The 23,775-nt window shown below is 41.3% G+C and overlaps 1 protein-coding gene across 1 annotated transcript in view; it reads right to left on the reverse strand.

Moving 5' to 3' along the window:
- The window catches only part of ppil2 (peptidylprolyl isomerase like 2), a 183,257-nt gene that overhangs the window by 148,829 nt on the left and 10,653 nt on the right, over positions 1 to 23,775 (reverse strand). The window lies entirely within an intron of this gene.

The following is a 23,775-nucleotide window of genomic DNA, read 5'->3' on the forward strand; positions in this document are numbered from 1 at the left end:
TCTACCTACAATAAACTCATTTTAAAATTTAACCTACATCTAACTCCCCGAAGTTTCTACCACTGGCTGATAAACAAGAGACAATTTGTAATGGTTAAATAATCTGTCAACTCACTAGTTCTCTTGGCATGTGGGAGGAAACCAGAGTGACTGGAGAAAAAAACATGTGGTCACAGTGAGAACATGTAAACTCGACACAGACAGCAACTGAGGTAAGGATTGCCGACAAGAGTTCAGGATATGCACGCGCTTGTTAGAGTGAAGGGCAAAGAAAGCCTCGATGATGATAATTGAGGCTTTGGTCAAGAGTAAGTAGGCATGGGACAAGTATAGGCAGCTGGAGGAGTTTTGTGAACTGAGGAATAAGCTAAAAAATGAAATCAGAAGGGCAAAATAGGGACAGGAGATTGCTCCAGCAGATAGCATTAAGGATAATCCAAGAGGTTTTATAAGCACATAAAGGGAAAAAAGGTAACCAGCGAGAGTGGGACTTCATACCTTTCTTTCATGCAATGCTGTGCCCCCTCTCAGCCAGCTTCATTCCCAAGCACTCAATCTGCCCATCACCGATACCTCCTCCCGTTGGGTCTCTTCTCCCAGTTTCCATCTGCCTCCTCTTTCTCCTTCATTTGGACCCATACACATTCTTCCTTCCCCATGAGATTGCTTTATTTACAGCCCTTGATTACCTCCCCCTATCACGAACCAGCCTCTGTTGTTATCTCCACCCCTCTCCCTTCTGCCTCACTACATCAACCCCTCCTCACCTCGATCCACCAATTCTGTGCCAACTTTTGCCCCATCCCCTCATCTCAGCTTCCCTCCATCCTTTCAGTCCAAAGAAAGAGTCTCAACCCATAATATCAACGGTCCACTTCCCTCCACAGATGCTGCAGAGATGCCAAGTTCCTTCAACCATTTTGTTTTTGCCTCGTGTCTCGATTTTGAACTATACTTTGCTGTAGGAAATTTGCTTTGTCTATTGGTATTCCAATAAAAATTACACAGTTCAATGCCCTGCCTTCAACTCCCACAATCACACTCGATACATGTCTTTCTGGCCCTGCTGCATCACAATGCACAAGTGAAACTATACATCTGCTGAGACTATACTCGAGTTCAGTAACTCTCCTAGAACATTGTTAGAATTATTTTGTCACTTTTCAATATAATCAGTTTCAGAAAATACCTTGTTTGATGTTATCCAAGTTGACTGAACAAATATTATATTTTCTTCAACAGTCAAGTTACTTACAAAATCTTTTCCCTTAAAAAGAGTCATTTTAAATAAGTCCTTTGTATGGATCATTTAAGAGCGTACCAACTACACTTTTAAATTTGTCGCCTTTCAAAAAAATGATCATTAAAGGGCAAGGAGGAATATCCTTGATATTCAATACTGATCATCTCTAAAATAATCATCCTACCAGCTCCTTTAAGATGCTCATTAGCTATCAAAAGACCAAGATGCCACTTTACTTTCAAGTGCCAGCAGTCCCAGACAGAGTACTCAGACCCAATCATACAACGCTGAAGAATGGAGAGTGTGCCAGGCACCCCATAGCTTGGCACAAAGAGGGTGTAGCCAAGGCAATGCAGACTGAACATTTGTCTCACTTCGCTGTGACCCAGTTTCCTGACAAGTAATTACATTGACCAAGATCAGCTGGCTGCCTGACATTATCGCCACTTGAGCCCACAGCATGCTCTAAAACCAAATTACAGAGCTGTGTCTGTATGAATCAATTTAGAAGTCATCCAGCTGGCATCAAGACACAGATGCTATATGTGATAAATGCAAAGCCCATCTGTAGCCTGAAAATATCATTAGGAATTAAAAACTCTGAATAAATCAATCAGAGATAGAATTTGGAAACCTTCTCATTCCTGTACTGCCCCATTAATTGTGCAAATACCAATTCCAATTGAGAATGGATGGCCTCTTCAGAAAAGAACAAAAGAGTGTTTTGAAAGGGGTCGGGAGAAGAGAAACCAAGTCCATCCTCAAAAGGAATGATGAGCATACATTTTCTTTGATTTTGAACATTGACGTCAGTAACCAATGACTTTACAAGGAGGATTTGTTCATTCGTTACGAACATTCAGCTGATTACTGTCATAAGATTGAGACTTTATTTTACAAATGTCCACATTACAAAACACCACAAACTACTTCAGGGCCAACTGACAACAACATTATAAACCTGATTACCATTTATTTCAAAACAGAAACAATATTGCTAAAGGAACAATTACAACATGCAACAAGAATTACACAATGACACCAAAAAACAAATCAGCTTCACTGAATCGTTACCATTGCACCTATACAGGGACTGTACAAGAGCAATTCAGGTGTTCCCACTGCTACTCCCACCTTGAACTGCCTCTTCCCACAGATCTTCAAATTCTTCACTTTATCCAATTCCTTTTGTAACACTAAACTATAATGTCCCCCCATTACTAAACCAATGCATTCCACATCCCAACAGCTCGCTGTGTAAAAATAAATTGTTCCTCACCTCACTTTTGTTTTTTTTTGCCAATCATCTTCATTCTTTGTCCTGTTGCTGCCACCTCCATCTCTGAGATGTTTCTCTCTGGTGACTCAGTTCATACTCTTCGTTATATTATCATATATAATGTCACTTGTCATTCTTTGATAGGACAGGTTTAGAAGGATATGGGCCAAATGAAGGCAAGTGGGACTAGTGGAGATAGAACATGTTGGTCGGTGAGGGCAAGTTGGGCCGAAGGGCCTGCTTCCACACTGTATGACTCTTGGACTCAATGAGAAGATGGCTGCTGCGAGGCCAGACTAGACAGCACAGGAATATCAAAACAGAAAATAGCTGGAGAAGGATTTCAAAAGCAGATGGCTGAGGCACGAGAGAAGGTGAATGATTTCAGACAGGTTTAGTTTAGTTTAGTTTAGAGATAAACTCTGGCAACTTGCAGACTTCCTCATTTTCTCATTCACAAGGGAATCCTGAACTTGCTGAGGTTTACACAGATAACCTTATGTTTGCAATACCCAGAAAAATCCAGAAATGTAATTGGGAAAACACAGGTCACATACCGTTGATCATTACAAAATGCGAAGTAATTCCTCTTACTTTGTGAGAAAATAGTTCTGTGATATAAACATTGCGATGAACAATTTTAGTGATGCCAATTTGAAACTAAACTGATGAAATGAAACATGCTGACAAGGGAGGTGCCATTATAGTCTGGCAGGCTGAACTCTATCATGCTGAGGTTAAGCACCTCCTCCTCTTGTCATACCTACCCCGTGACCATGACCCCACCAACGAACATCAGCCCACCATCTCCCAGACGTTTAACAATCTTATCACCTCTGGCGATCCCCCCTCCACAGCTTCCATCCTTATCGTTCCCCAATCCCATTTTGCCCATTTCTATCACCTTCCCAAAATCCAGAAGCAGGACTTGCCCTGTCAGACCCAATGTTTCTGCCTGTTCCTGCCCCACCGATCTCATCATCAAATACCTTGACTCTATCTTGTCCTCTTTTTATTAAGAGATATGGCTTTTGAAGACTTTATAAAAGTCGACTGACAGCTTACGGAGAGGAGAACAATCTGCGCATGCGCGGTTTAAGATTTTTTTTAAAGCCGACTGACTGCCTACCCAGAGTAATTACTCACTGCATGTGCCTGCTGTGCATCCACCCGATCTATTCTTCTCATGATTTTGTACACCTCTATAAGATCTCCGCTCATCCTCCTGCGCTCCATGGAATAGAGACCCAGCCTACTCAACCTCTCCCTATAGCTCACACCCTTAGTCCTGGCAACATCTTCGTAAATCTTTTCTGAACCCTTTCAAGCTTGACAATATCTTTCCTATAACATGGTGCCCAGAACTGAACACAATTTTCTAAATGCGGTCTCATCAACGTCTTGTGCAACTGCAACATGACCTCCCAACTTCTATTCTCAATACTCTAACTGATGAAGACCAAAGTGCCAAAAGACCACCTTATTTACCTGCGACTCGACCTTCAAGGAACCATGCACCTGTACTCCTAGATCCCTTTGCTCTACCCAGAGGCCTACCATTTACTGTGTAGGTCCTACCCTTGTTCGACGTCCCAAAATGCAACACCTCACACTTCTCTGTATTAAATTCCATCAACCATTCCTCCGCCCACCTCGCCAATCGATCCAGATCCAGCACCAAACCCTGAAGCAAAGCACTAGTCACAGGCATCCAGTCTGAGAAGCCACCCATCATTACCCTCTGCTTCCTTCCATGGAGCCAATTTGCTATTCATTCAGCTATCTCTCCTTGGATCCCATGCGAGCTGACCTTCCAGAGCAGCCTACCATGCGGAACGTTGTCGAACACCTTACTGGGCCATGTACACAACATCTACAGCTCTGCCCTCATCAACCTTTTTGGTCACATTTTCAAAAAAAATCAATCATATTTGTGAGACACGACCTCCCACATACAAAACCATGCTGACTATCCCTAAACAGCTCTTGCCCATGCCTGTATATCCTATCCCTCAGAATATGCCTGTATATCCTATCCCTCAGAATATGCCTGTATATCCTGTCCCTCAGAATACTCTCCAGTAGCTCACCGGCCTCTAGTTCCCAGCATTTTCTCATGCAGCCCTTCTTGAAAAGAGGTACAACATTTGCCACCCTCCAGTCTTCCGGCTCTGTTCAACGACGACTCGTAAATTTCAACCAGGGCTCCCGCAATTTCCTCTCTAGTTTCAAACAATGTCCTCGGATATATCAGATCAGGCCCTGGAGAATTGTCTACCTTCAAACACGACAGTACCTTCAGTACTTCTTCAACAGTAACCCTGACTGCTCTCAATGTGAGTGCTCCAATTTCATCCTCGGTAAATACAGAGGAGAAATACTCATTTGGGACCTTGCCCATCTTCTGTGGCTCCACACAGACCTGACCGCTTTGATTCCCGAGAGGTCCCACTCGCTCTCTCTCTCTCTCTAGTTACCCTTTTCCCCCCATATGTATTTATAAAATCTTTTGGGATTGTCCTCAATGCTACCCGCCAAAGCTATCTCCTGGCCACTTTTTGCCCTTCTGATTTCCATTTTTAGGTTACTCCTTAGTTCCCGAAACACCTCCACGGATGCACTTGATCCCAGCTGCCTACACCCGTCCCATGCATCCTTCTTGTTTTTGACTAATGTCTCAATTTCCATCATCAGCCAAGCTTCCTTACGTTTGTCTGCTTTGCCCTTCACTCTAACAGGGAAGGTACACATCCCGAGCTGTCTTCAGTACACTTTTAAAACATCCCATGGCCGATGTTCCTTTCCCCTCTAATAACCTGCTCCAGTCAATTTGAGCGAGACCTTCTCTCATACCCTCAAAGTTGGCCTTACCCCAGTTGAGCATTTGAACACATGGAGCCCCTCTGTCCCTATCCATAACTATCTTAAACCTAATCGAACTGTGGTCACTGGTCCCAAAGGCTCCTCCACACAGACTTCATTAACTTGCCCTTCCCAATATCCCCAATACTAGATGCAGCGTTGCCCTCTCACATGTGGGGGCCTCCACATACTGCTTAAGAAAATTCTGCTGAACACTTTTGAGGAATTGCACCCCATCTGAGCTCTTCACACTATGATTTTCCCAGTCTATATTAGTAAAGTTAAAATCCCCTACTACCACAACCTTATTTAACCTGCAGCTGTCTGCAATCTCCCGGCACATCTGTTCTTCTAATTCCCGTTGACTATTCGGGGGTCTGTAATAGAGCCCAACAAGGTGATCATATCTTTCTTGTTCTTCAGCTCCACCCATATAGCCTTACTAGACGAACCATCCGCAGTGTCACCTCTGAACACAGCCGTGACATCCTCCTTAACTAACAATGCAACCCCCCCCCCCCCCCCCCCCCCATCCCCCTCTGTTTCCCTCACCCGTCTTTCCTGAAGCTCCTGTACCATGGAACATTGAGCTGCCAGTCCTGCCCCTCCCCAACCAGGTTTCAGTCATGGCTACAACGTCCCAGTCGTTCATACCTATCCATGCCCTAAGCTCATCTGCCTTACTCTTCAGGCCCTTCGCATTAAAACACGTGCAGTTTAAACCAACCCTCCTTCCTTGCTCTCTGCCTTTCACCTGCCTGTTCACTGAAAGGTCTTTCACTGAAATTCCAAGGACAGCTTGTGCAAACAATAAAGACAACCAAGCAATTATTGCTGAGATTGTCAAACATGGATCACAAATTTTAATACAGTTCTGCATACAGGACAAAAGACCATTTAGTTTCTCAAGTTTAGTCTGCCATTTTCCTTAAAAATGCTCGATTTGTAAACCATTTACCTACCATTTCTCTACATTTCTGAAGATCTTAACAACAGTAATCTATTGATCTCCTACTTGAAATCTTTAATTGACTCAGCATCATTAGGTTCTCAATTTCCAAATGTAACAGGATCCAGATTACATTGGAAAAGACAAGAAAATCCTGATTTTCATGGAATTGCTCTTCCATATTACAAAATGTATTAACTGAAATCTTCCCATCGAATTAATCAAATGGAGGCGTATGAATACATATCCTAGCTGAAGAGGACATTTCAGAAAAGTCTATAACCTAAAATGTCAGTTGTTCACAGAGCAACAGGAGCAGAGAACAGCATTGTACATGATCTGCATCAGTATTCACAAGGCTCACGTTCAGCATAACAGCGCTGTTTGTACAACTCTCCAAATGTACAACAGTACAATTGCTGTACAATATAATAAAGTTCTATTAATACAAATCGATATCTATATATCACAATCTCAGAACATCTCCACAGCTTTACAGCCATCTATGTACCTTTTCAAACATCACTACTGTAGTTTAAGAAATTATATCTGAAAGATAATTTAATTTTAATGTGGGATTTACTTGTTTGCATTTTAAAGTTCATGCATGCAGTTATGTCAGTCTACATTAGTAATGTGACCACAATATGCCTTTGTTAATGATTAGGCAAAAAAGTTCATTACAAAGCAGTCATTGTGTTAAAACTAATGCCCTCTTTCAAATAAGTGAGTGGTATACTTGTGTGATCACAAAGCATTAGTGAAATGATCTCAGTTACAATGACACCAAAGAACAACCGATTGGAAATTTAAATAGATTTTTAAATTCACGAGAGCTTTGAATAAATGCCATTATGAAGAGCATTGGTAGCCAAGCAGATAGTATAATATTGGAGTTAATAGTCTGAGCACGTGTTAAATTATGATCTTACACCTAATAATTTGTGCAAATTGATAGAGTTCTCACACTACTTTCTGGTTCACTTACTGCTATGGACTTAAGTAAATTTTGTAACGTTCAACTTATAAATCTGTTTGCATGCTTGCATTATGCCCATTATGTTCGCATGAGTAGAGCAACTATCTTAGTCCACCACTGACCCGTTCTTTGTAGAGTCGCAAATTTTTCTTCATAATCTGTTTATGCAATTCCCTCGAAGTCCACAACAATATCGATCACAAGCACATTCAAAGCTGTGCATTTCAGATTCCAAACATCTTCCATGGAAAGCTTTTTGCCTTCTGTCATAGAGAAAAATATCTCCATGTACTGTAAAAAAATCATTCAGTCGGCAGTATTTGTGGAAAGCGTCAGATAAAGCAGAAAGGAATTAATTTTTCATTATCTGGCCTCATTCAGGGCAAAAGAGATTATACCTGGCCTGAGCATCACTGGATTTTATGGATCAGGGCACAAAGGAAGGGATACACTGGAAGATTATCAGCACTCACTACTGAGGTTCATTAAATAATTGAAAGATGCAGCATGGAAATAGGCTCTTCAAACCACCAAAGGTAGACACGAAAAGCTGCAGTAACTTAGCAGGTCAGTCAGCATCTCTGGAGGAAAGGAATAGGTGATATTTCGGGTCGAGACACTTCTTCAGATTGAGAGTCAGGGGAAAGGGAAACGATAGATTGCCGCTCAAATGCAACCTCACATGTAAATAACAAAATGCCCACCCTACGTGACTAACCCCAGCAGCAGCCAGCAATGCAGAAAACCAGGGGGATGTAATGGTGGGAACGGCTCTTCAAATACTTGTGTTTGCATTTAGTTTTCTCTATCACCTCTGTTCTGAGTGAACTGGAAAAATCCTTTCCTTCCAGAGAGGAATAAAGATGGCACTATTCACTTCCACATTTACAAAAGGAAGCAGCAAAGTGTGCTAATTAAATAAAATGAAACAAACAAGTTTCTCTATTCCCATGGCTACAGTGTCAGCAATTCTCGGTTCTAGATCAATGTACTCTACAAAAAGGATAAAAAGCAGTCAGCAGTATCTGGGATCTCACTTGAGTATTTTCCCATCAGTCTTTTCATAACGTTTGAACTAAAAGTCACTGTTATTTTAAGTGAAAATGGAAAATCATGAAATCACTCAGCAGACCAGCTCTGATGAAGGTAATTGACCTGCAAAGTTGGTTCTCCCTTCACAAATGCAGCCAGATCTGCCGAGTGTTTCAGAGATTTTCTGTTTTTATGCAAGGTTTCCAACATCTGTAGATTGTTGCTTCATTCCATTTATTTCATGCACTGTCTACAATTATGTGCAATTAAAAACATATAAATTTGGAAAGTGTGGTTGCACCACCTCTATACGTACATGAGCTCAACATTATGCAAGAAGCAATCCTGCACTTCACTATTCAATTAATGCATGCAAATACACTGCATCTTTCTTATAATAGCATGCTGTTACATAGCAAACTTTAAATGCATCTACATACATTATATTTGCTAAATACCCATCAAACATGTTGAGCGTGTATATCTTTAGTCAGCTTTATACATGATAAAATTGGAGCAGGTTGCTGACTGAAATATCAGGTTGTCGATTAACAAACAAATTTCCTTCAGGAGAATTGGAAATAACAAAAATGACTAGATAATTTGTCAACTGGGCAATTACTTGTTTGAATGCCAGAACAACACGACTCTCCTTCCAAACACAAAGGGATCTCATCTGCAGCCAAACAGACAAATATGGCTCCAGTTTACCATGTCTAAATGAACACATCCAACAACACCGAACATCTTGAGTAACACATTAAAAGATCATCTTCAATTACATTCTCAATTTTCTGGAGTGGACTTCAGCTCCTGGCCTTCTGATTCAGATGAACAGTCCTCCAACTGATTTGTTAAAATCGACCTAAAATCTCACTACAAAACTTTAATGCGATACCACAAGAAAAATCTTTCACTTCAATCATATATATCAAGTAATATATACATTTTTAAGGCAAATAGAAACACAACAGGAAAAGTGACCCAACTGTGGCTAACAAGATAACTGAAAAATATAGTATTAGATCAAAGGAAAAGGCATGTAACGTCAAAAGAGTACAGGGTCAAAATTTTAACAACAGAAGTTCATGGCATTGATAAACAAAAGTAAACCAGGGATTCTCTATTTAGCTATTGTATTTCATCTATCCAAGTGAAATGAAATAGAGGAGAAATGCTCATTGAGGACCTTGCCCATCTCCTGTGGCTCTACACAGAGGTGACCACTTTGATTCCTGAGAGGTCCCACTCTCTCTCTAGTTACCCTTTTCCCCCTTATGTATTTTTAAAATATTTTGGGATTATCCTTAATGCTACCCACCAGAGCTATCTCCTGGCCCCATTTTTCCCTTCTGATCTCCTTTTTCAGTTTACTCCTTTATCCCGAAACTCCCCCAGGGATGCACTTGATCCCAGCTGCCTATACCTGTCCCATGAATCCTTCTTGTTTTTGACCAACGCCTCAATTTCCCTGGTCAGCCAAGCTTTCTTACGCTTGCCTTCTTTGCCCTTCACTCTAACAGGGACGTACATATCCCGAGCTTTTGTCAGCACACTTTTAAAAACATCCCACTTGGTCAATGTTCCTTTCCCCTCAAATAACCTGCGCCAGTCAACTTGAGTGAGACCATCTCCAAAACCCTCAAAGTTAGCCTTACCCCAGTTGGGCATTTTAGCATGTGGACTCTCTCCGTCCCTATCTATAACTATCTTGTTCTGGTCTGTTCTTATCTCCAGTTCCCTCCCCTCTACTTTCAGTCTGAAGAGTCCCGACCTGACCAGTTACCATTCTCCAGAGATGCTGCCTAAATCCAGCACTCTGTGTCTCTCTTTGGTATAAACCAGCATCTGCAGTTCATTCCTACACCTTTGATGTTACCCCAGTTGGAGTATCCAAGGGTTAAAGTCCCGGAAAATAGAGCCGAGATAAAAATTCAGTCATAATCATACTGAATGGCACAGAAGCCACACGGAGCCATATGACCCTTTCCAATCGTTAATTCTATTTTGATTATTGCTTCATGTCATTTCCATTTCCCCATCAAAGTTGATAATTGCTTTAAAGACCACAGCAGAAAGATTTGCACGGGAAAGTCACAGTGTCATCTTAAAATAGAACTAAAAACAGTACAGCACAGGAACAGACCATTCGGCCCATTATGTCTGTGCTGAACATAATATCGTTAAACTAATGTCTTCTGGCTGCACATGATCCATATCCCTCCGTTCCCTGCATATATATGTGCCCATCTATAGGTCTCTTAAATGCCTCTATCATATCTGCCTCCGCCCCCACACCTGGCAGCATGTTCCAGGCACCTACTACTCTGTATAAAAAAAAACTTGCCTCATAGATCTCTAAACTTTGCCCCTTTCACTTCTATCAGAAATCCCCTCAGCTTCCAATGCTCCAAAGAAAACAATCCAAGTTTGTCCAACCTCTGCTTATAGTTAATACCTTCTAATCCTGGCAGCCAATCTTGTAAATCACTTTGCAATTCTCTCCAAACCCTCCACATGCAGCCCACCAAAGTCCAAAAAGCTGCAACATGACTTCCTGACACTTATACTCAATGCCCCTGATCTATGAAGGTAAGCATACCATACGGCCTCTTTACCTCCCTATCTACATGTGTTATCACTGTGTGGGAACTGTGGACTTGAACCCCAATATTGCTCTGAACTCGCTGCTGTCAAGGGTCTTGCCTTTAACTCCATACTTTCCTCTTACGGAAAGTATGGAGTTAAAGGCAAGACCCTTGTGTGACGACAGATGGCACAATGGGCTAAGTGTTCGGCTGGCAACCGGAAGGTAGCTGGTTCGAATCCCGCTTGGAGTGCATACTGTCGTTGTGTCCTTGGGCAAGACACTTCACCCACCTTTGCCTGTGTGTGTCCTTGGGCAAGACACTTCACCCACCTTTGCCTGTGTGTGTGAATGTAATTATGTGAAGCACTTTGGGGTCAATGCAAGTTGACTAAAAATGTGCTATATAAATAAAGAAATTTAATTTAATTTAATTTACAGTCGACCTTCCAAAGTGCAACACCTACGCCTGCTCGGATCAAACTCCACCTGCCACTTTCACCCATTTCTTTTGGTTTGTAAATATAGTTCTGTTAATTAGGAAACTAACACTGAGGTTTGTTGTTTTTTTTAAATACAAAAGGCTATAAGTTAGATATGCACGTTCAAATGTATGTGGGATGATAGGAATATTAGAGGGCCTTTTCTAAAGCATTCTTGCGTAATGATAGTTATCAAAATGCAGATGGCTTCAAATGTTGCGGCTTGATTTAGATTGCAACTGTTTACAATTTGAAAGTTTTATCTTTTCATTTTGTAACCCTAGCTTAATGGAATGCCGAGGCAATGTGGAACATGGAGCATTGCCTTCTGCACTTTGTCTCTGCTTGCACCCTGTCAGCATTAAAAACTTATTTCTGCTGCCACTCATGGACACTCAAGGCTATAATACCCTGAAAGTGGAAACACAAGTAGTGAGGGTGTGAAGTAGGCAATGTCATGTTTGCCTTCGCAGGTCCAAGTACACAATATAAATGTTGGGATGTTACATTGCAAATTATAAATCACTGTTTTGGTCATACTTGGAGTTTTGTGAGCAGTTCTGGTCAACATACTGTATGAAGCATGTGGTTGTGATGCAGAGGAGATTCACCAGGACTGTTGCCTGGATTGGAGAGATTAGATAGGTTTGATTTGTTTTCCCTGTAGCAAAGGAGGCTGATGAGTGATGTGGCAGAGATATATAAAATCATGAGAGGTATAGATGGGTAAATAGTCATATTCTTTTTCTCATGGTCAGGGTGCCAAAAAAAGAGAATAGGTTTAAGGTGAGAGGAAAGAACTTTAAATGGGCTCAGGGAGGGAGTTTGTTTTCACACAGGGAGTGATTGAAATCCAAAATGTAGTGCCAAAGAGGGTGGTGGAATCAGATCCAATCACTGCGTGTGAGACAGATTCAAGGATTAAAAGATACCCATATGCAGGCCTAACGGGATTTTTGTAGATGGCATGGAAATGGTGGACCAAAGGGCGCATTTTTCCGCGATACAACCCATTCTAGGTCAGGCAGCATCCATGGAAAGAAAAATAGTTTTAACATTTCAGGTCCAAGATCCTTTGTCAGACATGAATGACTTCTTCCCCCCACAGGTGCTGCCCTGCTGAGTGTTGTTCTTGCGTTTTCTATTTTCATTTTACATTTCCAACATTTGTAATTTTGCTAATTTTCAATTAATCACCCCTTATATCTATCAGTGAAAGATTGATCCAATACCACAGTTCACAGGAATGCAAGGAAAATGAAAACCTGTGGCATTCAAAACAAGTTTTTATAGCCTGTTGGTTTTAATCCTAAATGTTAATATCCCTTTCCGGTTTCCTAACTGCTCCATAACAGATTTTCAGTGAAAAGTGAATTATCTTCTTCTCAAGCTAATTCTGTATGCAATTGTGGTTTCTGTACTCAAGGAAGGATAAAACCAGCCCACTTAAAGCTTCAGCGCAAGCTGTCAGCTTGTAACTGGTTGGTTCATAATTGTCTGCCTTCCTCGGTCTGCATTAAGTTTTAAAAAACCCTGTCACCAGCTTTAAAGAGAAGTAGACATTTCAGCAGGATCATTCAATATAATATTAAAAGCAGTACTTTCCTATTGCTGTCCACGCTGTCCATTAACTACTGTGAAATCCCCATATCACAGATGCACGTTACTCTTGTAATGCTCATTGCCTTATCTTTGTTTATTCCATAAGAACGCAAGAAACAGAAGGAACGGCCATTAAGAAACATGCCTGCTCCACCATAAATTGAGATGTTAGCTGACCTATTAAAATTGTGCCACTTTACTGTTAGCCCCATATCCGTTGATCTCTTTAATATCTGAAAAAGGTATTGGTCTTTTTAAATTAATGCTAATTACTTTCAGCACCTCCTCTCACTCTTGACCCATTGTTCAGCATTATTTCCAGATATAATTTGACTTCTATGTAAAAAGACAAAATGTGTTAATTCCCTGCCACATTTCCTATTTCCCAAAATAACTTCTCTAGTCTGAGTCATTGGTGTTAACTTTTGCTAATCTTTTCTTTTTTACATATCTCCCCCTCGCCCCCCTTCCCCCCACCTCTCCCCCTCCCTTCCACCCACCTCTTCTCCTCCCTTCCCACCCTCACTCTCCTCCTCCCTTCCACCCCCCTCTCCCTCTGTCTCTTGCCTCTCTCTCTCTTTCTCTGCCCCTTCTCTCTCTGCCCTCACTCTCTACCCCCCCCCCCCCCCCCCCCCCCATCCCTCTCTAGAAGCGCCTGCGGGTTGGGGGCTATGCGTCAGTAGATAGGGCCGTTATGGGGTAAAAGGAGCAAATTAATAATTTTAATATAATATCAAGGGGGTAGTTAGCTTGTGTGCGGGGGGGGGGGGTAGTTAGTGTGTGTGACGCTGCATGCTGCCCCCCCTCCCCGCAACCGCACGCTGGGGGAACAGACCCAACGGGTCTGCACTTGGTCTAGTAAGCTTTAAATATCTGTTTTCATGTTTCCCTCCAGATCATTCTCGAATTCAACTCCCCTTATCAATGCCTTGCTGAAGTCTGACATTTTCCTCAGGATTATTGCTCTTTTTAGCAAACTTATAAGCCTTTTCCTTTCTTCTATTGCTATCTTTATCTTTTCTTGTTAACTATGCATGGAGCACATTTTCCTCTGGGGTCTGTATATCTTAAAGTTATATACATTTGTTCAACATTATGCATTAACTCTAAATGTTAGCCATTGTTTTTCTTAAACATTTTAGTATTGTTTCCTATCTGTCATCGCCAATTCAAACCTCAAACGTAAGAACTGCCTTCAGACTGAACAAAATCAATTACAACCTGTTATCTAAAATTCTATCACATCATGATCATTCTTCCTTGAAGGCTTTCTTAACTAGCAGATTTTTAATTAAACCGTTCTCATTACAAAGTAATAGGCAAAAAATAACCTGCTCTCTCAAAGCTCCCACAACATACTAATCTCGGAAACTCTCCAACACACTTCATGAGTTTGTCCTTTAGATTGTCCATGAGTTTAACACTATTATTGCTAAGTTGGTTTTCTGGTTAATATCTAGAGTGAAGTCTTCTGGCATTATTGTAGTACCATTGTTACATGCACTTTTAATATTCCAATGGATACTAACATCCTGCACTGCTCTGACTATTTGGGGATCTAAGGACAACCTCCACTTATGTTTTCTCCTTCTTGTTGTTTCTTAGATCCAACAGAACTGATTTTACTTCTTGATTATTGAAGCTAGGAGCAATTCTCTCTTTTGTCTTTGTCTTTATCTTTTAATTTAAAATAATGAATACTGTATTAGATTTGCATAATTTTTAATTCCCAATCTTTGTTACCCTGCATCTTTGTAGTCACTATAAGATTATAGCCACTTGTTCCTATTTATAGCATTAAATAATCAACCTGATAAATGGTCCCATTATTCTGCAAAAAGTCTTAACTACCTCAATTATTCACTGTGAATCCGACAGGAATTCCAGAGAAACCCATCCAAACACAACAGTTCCATTTTTTCTCAGCCCTGGCGCTAATGTCCCATGAATTTAAATCCAATTTCCCTACATCAATATTTAACATCTACATTTAAATCTTTGATTTTATTAACTATATGTCAATGTGAAAAATCACTGACATCATTACCTCTGCTGCTCTACTTAAATTTTATCCTCATACTCCTTTAGTAGAAAGGTGTCCTTTGTCCTTTATATCATGGACTATGACCTGAATATCTCCCTTCTGATTCCCAACTCCTCTCCAGCCTCAAGGAATAGGACAACTCAGCCTTCAGGAATAAGGCCTTATGCTGCAGAGAACATTATCGATCTCTTCAACCAGGCACTCTTCTGTAATCCATTCCAATCTTCCGTAATGAATGCTGATCAGTATGAGGTTTCTGGATTCAGTTCTCACATCTTTCCTATAGTCTCTACTCTCATCATGCAGATGGTATACACGTTTTATCTACTTGACAGGTGCAAGGGCCCAGGCTCCACCAATACTCTTCCTTCTGGGTTCCCACACATGCTTCATTAATAGTCACACCTTCCTGTCCCTCTTGACCGACAAATTCCATGGTACATAATAAATGCTATAAGACAACCTCTGGAAACAAAGTACCCATATACCCTCTCCCCTCCCTGATACACTGCAGTGTCTGACTCTACTACCATGCTTATATTAACCTAAATTAACTATCTAATCAGTTTTTAAAAAACATTCCATTGCACTTAACTAACCATGATGAAACACTCAAGTATAATCTTTTGAGGAGAATATTTACTAAATACCAATTTATAGAAAATTAGACGATTTATTTTCTACAAATTTCACTCTGTTGCAAAGATCAATGTGAATTAGGGAGGCAATAGAACACAAAGCAGCACAATGTGTTTATTTTAGTAGCCTGCGTATGTACTGGGCAAACACTGAGAACAGGCTGTCCTTGACTTCTGCTAAATCCACATGCCAACTACTACTTGTGTTCAACTGGTCCAACATTTCCAGTTAAGTATAATACAATCAAATGACAAAACCAGGGGGAATTTCCCAGGGGGAATTTCCATTGCACTGCACGTTTGTCCAACTTAAGAGCAACAAATGAGCTGCTTCTTTGTCTCTATTAAATATGTTATTCACATTGGAAAATATTGTTTTGGTAACAGATGTTAACAATTTGCGGCTAAATCCTCACTTCTGCCAACTAAAATTTTAAAGCTGTTATGTGCACAAAATCCTTCATGAGCTTAACCTTACTCGTTTTTTCAGTCCCCTTTAGTTCGTTTAACTCAGTCTAATTAGAGAGAATTATACTGATCACAAAATCTTGTAAAAAGGTTCATATCACAACAGGAAGAACTTCAACAGCTAAAGGCTACCACCTAGTGGAATCAAAACAAAACTGTAAAAGAACTCAAATTACCAAGTTACTGCTTAAAAAAGTTTGACAACACAAATATAGATGATCCTCTATTTAGATATTGTATTTCATCTATCCAAGTGAAATTAAAAAACAGATTTTTTGCATTCAAGATCTGCATCTTGAATAAATACAAGATTTTTGCATCTCATATCATTCCAAGTCTGTTACTTGTTGTCCATTAAGTTCTGCCTGACTTTGGTCTGACATATTATTTCATCAAACACTTTTTTCCAATATTTAGATTCACTTCATGTACTGTTCCAGATTTACCTTTTATATTATTCAAAATATTTAACTGAGAGCAGATTGTTTTCAGTCAAAATGTAATACAGGCAACCATCAGGCACCTATCAATGCTAATGCCATTTACCAACACTTTCTTCCAACATTAAAAATCTGCAGTTTACGCAGTCTTCTTTCCCGGCAGGATTCAGCCACATCTTTGGCCCCTTCAATGTTACCATTGAGTTTTATATCCAAGGTATAATCTGACCAGAGGATTGGATTGGTAAGTATAACAATTGCATACTTGACTAAACTAGTGATATGATTTGCCATTTTTTTAAATTTGCTGCTTCTTGCTGTTGCTGGTGGTGTACTCCTGTTTCTTTCACCATTTCTGCAAGAATGAAACATTTACTCAAACTTGAAGAAACAGTGGTAGGAAAGTTGATAAAGTTGAATACAGTGAGTATGAGTGTTTTTAATTCTGTGCTCTAATTATCAGAACAATGATTCTTGCAGAAAACTCTAAAATATTATCACCCGTGTAGTTAGTGTGTTTTTCAGACAATTAAAACGGATTCATTAGCCCAGGATGTGTGCAGCTGTAGTATCAACTGCATTTCACAATACAATGTCAGCTGATACGTTGCACTGCATCTCATTCTTTAACTGCCATAATACCAAAGTACATCCCAGTGGTGCACTGAACCTTACTGATAAAAAGAAAAAACGCAACATGCTGGAGTAACACAGCATGTCAGGTATCATCTTTGGAGAACATGGATAGGTGATATTTTGGATCAAAATGTGTCCTAAAATGTTACCATGTGCTCCAGAGATGCTGCCTGACCTGCTAAGTTACTCCAGCACTTTGTGTCTTTTTTTGTAAACCAGCATCTTTAGTTCCTTGCATCCTCGAGCTGATATAGTTCTTTAGTGTTTCCAGTGAATTAGTGCGTTGGTGCTCCAAAACTGATAGTCCCTTCTGAAACAGTACATAAAAAAATATAGTACCGCTTATGATACAGCTTATAAATATTCCACTGATAGCAAACTACAACTGATAAAGTGCAGTTCTATGTGTGCTCTTCCACAATAAACAGTACAACAAAGATCTAGCAAATTAATCTAATCTGGGAAATTGTGAAAGTGTGTACTTTGGCAGGAATAATAAAGAAGAGACTGCAGAAGGATCTGAGTGCACATGCATGATTCACAAAAGGTATGCAGATAGAGCAAACAATGTTATTGCTCATTGTGAATGGAATTGAATACAAAGTAGAGGATTCTGCTTCAGTTATAGAGAGCACGTGAGACCACTCAACTACAGTAATGTGTAGTACTGACCAGTTTATTTAAAGAAGGATGTAAATACAATTCAGAGGTCCACTACACTGATACTCAATTTGTGGGTTATCATATTAAGAAAGATTGGATAGGGTAGGCATCTATCTGCTGGAGTTTAAACATGCAAGAGGCAACTTGATTGAAACATGTAAGATTTGTAACAATCTTAACAGAGAGAATATGGAGAGAATGTTTCCTCTTGTACAAATCTAGAATTAGGGGTTATTCTTTTAAATTCCACCAGGGGCGCCGGGATGCTGGCTGCCCTGCCGGCAGTCTGCGTTTTTTCATTCTTTTTGTTATTTTTTTGTGTGTTAAAAGTTTGTTTTAATGTTCTTCAGTTTGTTTTATGTGGGGGAGGGGGGAGGGGATCAGGGAAAACTTTTTTTTCAAGCTCTTACCTTCCCGGATATGTGATTCATTTTCGGATCACATTCTCCAGGCACTCTGCGGCCTTCCATCGATGGACCTGGAAGCATCCTCGGACTGTCATGAGCTCCACCGCGGGGTGTGGACTTAACATCGGAGCTGATCCCTTGCCTGGGATCGCTCCCATCGTGGAATCAACAACAAGGGCTCGCAGTCTCGGGTGAGGCCGAATCGGGAGCTCCAACGTCACAGAAGGTTCGACCAGCCCCGATGCGAGGTTCGATCATCTGGCGCAGGGGAGCTGACACCCCCCCAATGCTGGAGCTTGATCGTCTCGACGCGGAAGGCCCGAACGCCGCCGGCTACAGGAGTCAAGATCGTCCTGTCAATGGGGGCTCGAGGCCCACGACCGAGGAAGAACAGAAGGGACTTGAACTTTATTTCACGCTCCATCACAGTGAGGAATGTGTAGGAGTCACTGTGCTGGATGTTCATGTTAAAATGTGTTTTTGAGTGATCTGTTGCTTTTATTGTATGACTGACCTGGCCAATGAAATTCCTCGTATGTTGCATAACATACTTGGCGAATAAAGTGTGATTCTGATTCTGAAATTAAGGCGTGATCCTTTTAAGAGAAAACTATGTTTTCCTTTCAGACGGTTGAGGGGATTTGCAATGCTCTTATTCAAACAATGGTGGAAGCACAGTTACTGAGTCAAGGCAGTTAGATGGTTGGCAAGACTAGAGGTGAAAAGTGACTGCAGGGAGATGGAAACGCAGTCGTGATTACAATCAGATCAAACATGACCTTATTAAATGGGAGAGCAGGTTCAAGGGCCTGAGTGTCCTACTCTTGTTCCCAAATCATACATCTATTACTGGGGCATTAGGTGATAGCTATAAGGAAAGGTTAGACAAACTTGAATTGTTTTCTTTGGAGCATCAGAGGTTGATGGGAATCCTGATAGAAGTATATAAAAATATGTGAGGTATAGATAGGGTAGGCAGTCAAACCTTTTTCCCCAGGATGGAAACATCAAAGACTAAAGGACATGGCTTTAAAGGTGAGAGGAGATGCGCGGGGCAAGGTTTTTACTTTACATAAAGAGTGGTGTGCCTGGAATAAAGATAAAGATAAAGATAATTTTATTGATCACATACACACCTAGGTGTAGTGAAATGCTTCTTGCCATGCAGCACATAAAAAAAGAATACAAACATAACAATAATAAATAAATTTAAACATAAAAACATCCCCCCACAATGGTTCCCATTATGAGGGAAGGCACAGTGTCCAGTCCCCATCCCATGTCCACCCATAGTCGGGAATATTGAGGCCTCCACAGTTGCCTTTAAGGAGGCCCGATGTTCCAGGCCGTTCTCGCCGGATGATGGTGCTCCGGCATTGGGAGAATCCTCTCGGCGGCATGGGAACCCTGGAACGGCCGCTTCCCTCACCGGAGACCACGGCTTCCGAAGCCAACAAGGCCGCGCCGGTTGGAGCTCCACCACTGGCGATCTCATCGAGAGATCCCAGGCTCCTGGTATAAAGTTCGGCGCCGCCGCCCGCAGCTGGCCGCTCCACAGCTCCGCGATGTTTATCCCGGCGGTCTTCAGCTCACCGGAGCTCCAGCGCGGCGACCCGGGCAAGGCATCGCCCGCTCCGCTCTGCTCCATGATAGCGCTCCAGCGCTGTGCCACCACCGAAGCCGAGGTTCTGGGCGGTCCCCTCAGGAAACACCGCTCCAGGCCCGCTGGTAGGCCGCGAGGACGGGTCGAAACTGCAGCCCGGAGAAAAGCTGCCTCTCCGACCAGGTAGGGACCGTGAAAGATAGTTTCCCCCTTCCCCCTTCCCCCCCCCCCCCTCCCCCCAGCCCTCCCCCCACATAGAAAAGTCTAGACCTCCAGAACAAAAACACTTGAACTAACTAAAAAAGAAAAAAAAGAGATGAAAAAGACGGACAGCTGCTGGCTGGGCAGCCATACACAGGACAGCGCCCCCACAGTCTGAATACATGTCAGAGATGGTGGTGAAAGCAGACACCAGTGACATTTAATAGGCTTTTCAAGAGGTACAAGGATATGCAGGGAATGGTGGGTTATGGATCACAAGCAGGAGGTAATGATTAACTATTGTCTTGAACCACTGCAGTTTTTCTGGTGAAAGTCTTCATAAAATGCCGTTGGGTTTAAATTTGGAAATCCCAATATAACAAAAATTAGTGAACAGCAGCACATTTTTGTCAGAAAGGTGTGCAAGTTGGAGGGAAACCTGCAGATGGCAGCGTTCAATTAGCCTGCTGCCTTTGCCGTTCTTGAGGGAAGTAGCTGCTGCTTTAGAGGGTTACTGTCAAAATACCCTTAGTGAGTCAATTGAGTGAATTTTGCAAATGGTAGACTGACAGTGGGGGTAGAAATTAATGTTTATGGTGATGGTTGGTGTGTCAATCAAGCTTTGACCTGGTGATCTTACCTTCCACTTGCTTCCATCTGAGCAAGTGGTAGGTATTCCGTCACACAGCTGATCTGTCTCTTGTAGATGGTGGAAAGGGTTTGAGGTGTCATGAGTAAGTAATTCACCACAAGATATTCAGCATCCTACCTGCTCTTGTAACAGTTTTATGTGACAGTTAGTTGGGTTACTGGTTCAATGAAATCTACTCTGTTTCATTCAAACCCAATAGAATATAGTCTCAGTCAAACCCTCATATGACAGTCCCAACAAATCAGTAATCTGAAGTAATGACTCTGGAGAATATTTGCGTACTCTCTCAGTAGGAAAGATATCCCTTAGGTATGGAGGTCAAAACGGCACATAATACATCTCCTCTGGTCTTGGCAAAGACGCATATGCTTCCATTAAAACATCTTTGCTCCTGTACTCAGAATTTCTTGTCATGAGAGTCACCATGCTATTTGCTTTCTTAACTGCTTGCTGCATATTTCAGTGACTGATATACAAGGATATCCAGATTACTTTGTACAACAACATTTGCCAATACATCACCAATTAAATAATGCTGTACGCTTTTCTAACTTCATGATTATACACGTTATATGTATTTTCTCATTCAAATGTCTATTGTCTTGAAGTATCTTTGTTTTCTCCTTATATCGGTCAATTCCAACTAGTTTCATGTCTCTGTAAACTTGGGAATATAACATTCAATTCCTCATTCAAATCACTGATATCGTTAATACCTGAAGCCCAAACACCGATCATTGCAGTACCCCTTAAGTCAATGCCTTCCGTCACAAAGAACACCCATTTATTCCTACCATTTCAAGTCAAGAGATTTTCAACCCAAGTCAGTACATTATCTGAAATTCCATGCACTTTAATTCTGCACACCAACACTATGCCACTGGTTTTCCCTTATCTATTTTACCATTTACATCTTCAAAACACCAGCAGGTTTGTTAAAAATAATTTCCCTTTCATATATCCATTCTGACTTTGTCTAATTCAATTAATGTTTAGGTGTTTCTGTTATTCAATGCTGGAATGTTGTATGGGACTTGCTGCATGCAGACATGGGCTGCTTATTTGCTGACAATGGAACTGAACATTATGCAATCTTCAGGAAACTTCTGACCACATGATGAAAAATGTAATTGATGAAGCAACTAAGGATGGTTCAGCTAAGGGCACTGACCCGAGAAGCTCCTACAGTGAAGCCCGAGGACTGGGGTGATTGACCTACAACAGCCTCAGCCATCTTCCTTTGTGCAAGATGACTCCAATGATTGGAATGCTACACTTGTCCAAATATTTCCTTAAAGTCAAGCACAGTCACTCTCACCTCACCTGTGGATTTAAAAAAAATGCTTTGCTCTATCTTTGGGCTGTACTGTGAAGATGTCTACAGTCAAGTGGACCTAGCAAATCCCAAAATGGATGTCAATGAACAGGGTACTTGCAAGCAAGTCTCACCTATTTTCCACTTTTGTATAGCTAACACCTTACAACAGTATGCTGGTGATTATGACTGATGAAGCAGAACTTAGTTAGTTTAGATTTGTCCTGCTTTCAATGAAAAGATCATGCAGGAGCAATCCTCCAATTGGCAGAATGACTAACAGTGTTCTAACTGTATTGGAACAGGTCGATTAGAGGTTTAATTAGCTGTGGAGCACAAATGTTCCATACTACAACCAAGGTGTTGTTTGATCCAATATATTGTGGTGTTTCTAGTGAGCTCAGCAATTTTGTCGATATGGTATGTGTTAATTGAACTGACTAAGACTGGCTTCTGTAACCATGAGAATTTCAGGAGGAAGCAGAGACTCAGCACATAGCTGGATATTGTGAAAGTTCCTGCCTTGCCTTCACCATTCACATGTTGAGCCCCACAGGCACCAAGGATGGGGAAGTTCTTGGCGGCTCCGAGTATATTACTTAATTTTCATCATCACTCATGACCGGATTTAATACGACTGCACAACTTCGATCTAGCTTTTCTCTGGCCTTCTTTAACCAAATACACAATGCCACTGGTTTTCCCTTATCTATTTTACAATTTACATCTTCAAAACACCATCAGTTTTGTTAAACATAATTTCCCTTTCATATATCCATTCTGACTTGTGATATCACTCGCCTCTGTCCATTCTTGTTGTTTCTGTTGTTTAGCGCACATTTAGCCTTGTGAGGTCAGTATCTCATTTTTAGGTACACCTGGTACAGCTCCGAGCATACTCTTTTGCCCTTCTCTCTCTCAACCAGATTTGATCCAGGGCTATCAGGCCACAAGGTTCCAAAGTGTGATGGTGTACAGTTCTGCTGCTGATGATGATCCACAATACTCATGGCTCTGAGTTAATCCTACTTAGCATGATTATAGTGCTATACAACACAGTGGATGGTGCTCTAAACGTGAAGGGAGGAGTTCATCTTCAGAACAACTATCATTTCTATCAATACTGGCATAGACAGATGCATCTTCCATGGGTGGAAATTAGATCAATAGATTTTGAGTCAGGGCTATACAGTATGGAAATAAGCCCTTTGGCCCAACGCATCCCTGCTGACCAAAATGCCTATCGAGCTGGTTCCTCCTGCCTGTGCATTGACCACATTGCTACAAAAGTTTCCTACGCATGTACCTATCTAAATGTTGTAATCGTACCCATCTTGCCATTTTCTCTGGCAGATTATTCCATGTACACACTATCCTCTGTGTGAAAAGCTTCCCCCTTAGGCCCCTTTTAAATATTTCCCCTCTTACCTTAAACATACGATTTAGTTTTGATGACTCACCTACCCTAGGGAAAATACAATGGCTATTCAACTTATGTGCCTGTTTAATTTTATCTTTGCTCTCTTCGATGCAACAGTAATGATATTGGAGTGGGCCACTTAGCTATTTCAGGGGAAGTTAAGAATCAAGCGTACTCTTGAGGATCTGCAGTCACATGTTGGCAAGACTGGGTAAGAAATGGCTGAGGACCCTTGGTTTATAGATATGATCTACTGTTCAGAAATTGTCCCAC

The sequence above is a fragment of the Amblyraja radiata genome, chromosome 25 (genome assembly GCF_010909765.2).
Source record: "Amblyraja radiata isolate CabotCenter1 chromosome 25, sAmbRad1.1.pri, whole genome shotgun sequence".
Lineage (NCBI taxonomy): Eukaryota > Metazoa > Chordata > Chondrichthyes > Rajiformes > Rajidae > Amblyraja > Amblyraja radiata.